The sequence below is a fragment of the Vipera berus genome (assembly GCF_964194415.1).
Source record: "Vipera berus genome assembly, chromosome: 5".
In the NCBI taxonomy this organism is placed as follows: domain Eukaryota; kingdom Metazoa; phylum Chordata; class Lepidosauria; order Squamata; family Viperidae; genus Vipera; species Vipera berus.
Genome location: NC_138207.1, coordinates 43,869,489 through 43,872,529, shown reverse-complemented (window position 1 = coordinate 43,872,529; position 3,041 = coordinate 43,869,489). Strand labels below are relative to the sequence as shown.

At 42.1% G+C, this 3,041-nt stretch overlaps 1 protein-coding gene across 1 annotated transcript in view; it reads left to right on the top strand.

The window, feature by feature from the left end:
• The first annotated feature begins 332 nt into the window (after positions 1 to 332).
• The window catches only part of AMMECR1L (AMMECR1 like), a 33,247-nt gene continuing 30,538 nt past the window's right edge, over positions 333 to 3,041 (top strand). The window contains exons 1-2 of the mRNA XM_081328664.1: positions 333 to 461; positions 1,630 to 1,739. The gene's annotated coding sequence lies outside the window, so the exon portion shown is untranslated. The remainder of the gene's footprint in view (positions 462 to 1,629; positions 1,740 to 3,041) is intronic.

The window sequence follows — 3,041 nt, the reverse complement described above, 5'->3', positions numbered from 1 at the left end:
CCTGTAATCTATGGTTCTTTTGGAGAAACTGTCCTCACTCTGTCTATGGTTTTCAATAGGGCCGGATGGGAGGTCGGTGTGCACATTCCTCTCCCATTACCTCACACTCACAAGAAGGGACCGCCGGGAAGGTGGAGGACCTGGGCTCTACCGCCTTGCTTCAGCTCTGTTTAGCCGGCGGCGACTCCGCGATTCTTCGTCCGATTCTGCTGTGCGGTTCTTTCCCACAGCCTGTCTTGTCCTCCCTTCCCCTGCCCGGCTGGGTCCACTTCTCCAGCTCTCGCCCGCCCTGGCCCATGGCTCCATGAAGCGCGGGGTAGTAGAGGTGGCGGCGGCGGCGGCGGGGAGGAGGCAAGAGCAGGAGGAGCGGCGGTGGCGGCGGCGGTGGTGGTGGCGACGGCGGTGGTTAGGTTGAAAAGTAATTGGAGTAGGGAAACGTCTTCGCGTCAAGGAAAGAAAAGGTGCGCGGTGTCAGGATCTTTTGGGGCAGCCCCGTCCCTGGGGGAGGGGGGGGGCAGAGGCAGGCACAGAGTGTAGCCAGCCTTTAGGCTCACCTCAGATCTCACCGCAGACCGCTTGCCTCGCCTCTATCCCGCAGGCGAAGCTTCAGACCTTCGTGTAAGCGCGCCCTCCTTTTCTCCTGGCCTGCCGGCAAACTTGGAAGCTTTGCTTGCTGCCTCCCTTTCCTGCCAGGCCAGCGGCTCCTCTTAAGCAGCCTCCCTTCGCGTTTGTTCTGGTCCACTGCCTCACTTAGGTCGGGGTCTTGAGTCTGTTTGATTGGCAGTTTCTTAGCTAGCTAGCAGGCGGTAACCACATTAGGATCAAAAACCCCGGTTGGAGCGGATCCAGCTCGCTGGGTGACTTTGGCAAGCTTAATTTTTCTTGCTTGCTTTCCTGTCATGTTCAATTATATAGCACGGTACTGGGGGGGGGGGAAATGTATGAATGAAGAGAATCCAGGTTATATTTTTGCATTTGCTGAGAAAATCTAGGTTGTTCCTTGTTCTGTACTGTAGTGTATGTACAATAGTGCCTCTATACAGGAACATGCCCCACGTCAGTACAATTGGTCCCTAATATGTTCTTAGAATTGCAGCTACAGTCAGCTAAACTCATTTACAGTAAACTACCTATTTTTTATTTGGGGGGGTCGGGTCAAAGGAAACTTAAGTGTGCATATAATTGTACCTTAATTAGAAGTAAAAGTCACCACTTGAATGTTGGAAGAAATATGCTGAGGATTTTCTGAAAATTCTTGATTTCCTCTGTAGACATTTTTCTAATAAAGGTTATTTGTTATTCCAGGTCACTTTTCCCCCCAAATGCTAATCTTTTTATTCCACCAATCTTACATATTTCAGTGATAAGTTCATGTCCTTGTCCCTCCTTGTTCTTGGATATTTCTAATAATTTGTATTCTTCTACTTTTCTCATTTTTTTCTACAATATGTTCCTTCTATGCTATATATTAAAGAACATTTGTTCCAGACATTGAGATAGAACTACTTTAAATCCATGTAGGAAATGTTTTGCAATGTATATTTAGTCACTTTTGCACGTCTGTTGATAGCTAACCCTCTAATGGTGTTCAACTACATCTAAAAATTTATGGGTTTTATTTCTTTTCAGATTTGAAAACAGGAATGGGCCGTGAGAAAAGGAAATTCATTCCAGAAATAAAATAGCTTCCCCTTCCACCTGTCTACTTCCTCCTTGGCAGTACAAGGTTTCTGCTTTCAGTAAGCATTTATCTGAAGCCTAATATACAAAAGCTTGTTTGTGTAAAAATGCAAATAGCTTGTAAATGGTAATGCTAACATTTGTGACAGCTGTTGCTGTTCCACACTCCAGCAAAGTGGGAAGGTCATGTAGCTGTGCAATATTTTCCTCTTACTTTCTTTCTCTCTCGAAAGGAACTGAATAGGTACTTAATTCTTAATTTTTTGGAGACTGATGTTTACAAATATTTAACATGAAGTATTGTGTTAAATACCTGCATTGTGTATACACATTTTCACAACTTTTGCACATAGTATTAATATACAGTTCTCTCACACATAGTTGTACACAGTATCAATTTAGCATAAAGATAGATTTCTAAATATATTGCATGCTGAAGTTTTATTTAGCATATCAGCTGCCAGTGTAGAAATAAGATTTTTTAAATATTTTTACAAATTTTGTATCACATTTTGGGGTAATTTATTTCAGTTTTGTTCAATAAAAGAGTTTGAGGCCTACAGCTAAGAATGCTTTTCTGCTCACATTATAATTTGAAATAAAGCTACTTATGCTGCAGAAACAGCTCTTCTGCCAGAGATTGAAGTATTTATGTTATCATTTGGGATTCCCTGATCAAAGACAGTAGGAATCGCTTGTACCGCATTGCCCTATTATAACTGAGGAAATAACACAAGAATGGACGCCCTCACTAATGCAAAGATATCAAAATACCGCTATTTTGTTTCTAGAAGACAATGCAGGGTGGCTGCAAGGAAAGAAAAATTGTATTTGTCCTAATAAATAGCAGGTGTGGATAACCATCTGTCTTGATCCAGAATATTTTTAATAGGAACAGAAGCCTAAGTAAAAAGAAATATCATTCTTGGGTTTCTCTGATGATTATTTCCAAAAATAGAAAGTAGGGATGTGTTCATTTTTAAATTTTTCAAGTTCAAATTTCACAATATGTCCTATTTCAAGTATGAAACATGCACTTTCAAGCATTTTAGATCTCATTCTGGTTTTAGCTTGGAATATTTCCAAAACATTCAAGCAGCCAAGCTGTAGTCAAAACGACAATTTTGCACTCCAGACAAGATATTAGTTGAAGCTTCACACTTGAAAGCTTCTCTCCTATCTCCATTAACTTGCACAGCCCTAGAACTCCTGCCACTTTTCACTTACCGATTAGCATATCTCAGGATTACAGTGGCAACCAGGATTGTCATTGCTAAGTGATGCAGTCATGTGACATCACACTTTATGACCACATCACTTACCAACAGCAATCCCGGTCCCAATTGTAATAACTTGAGGAC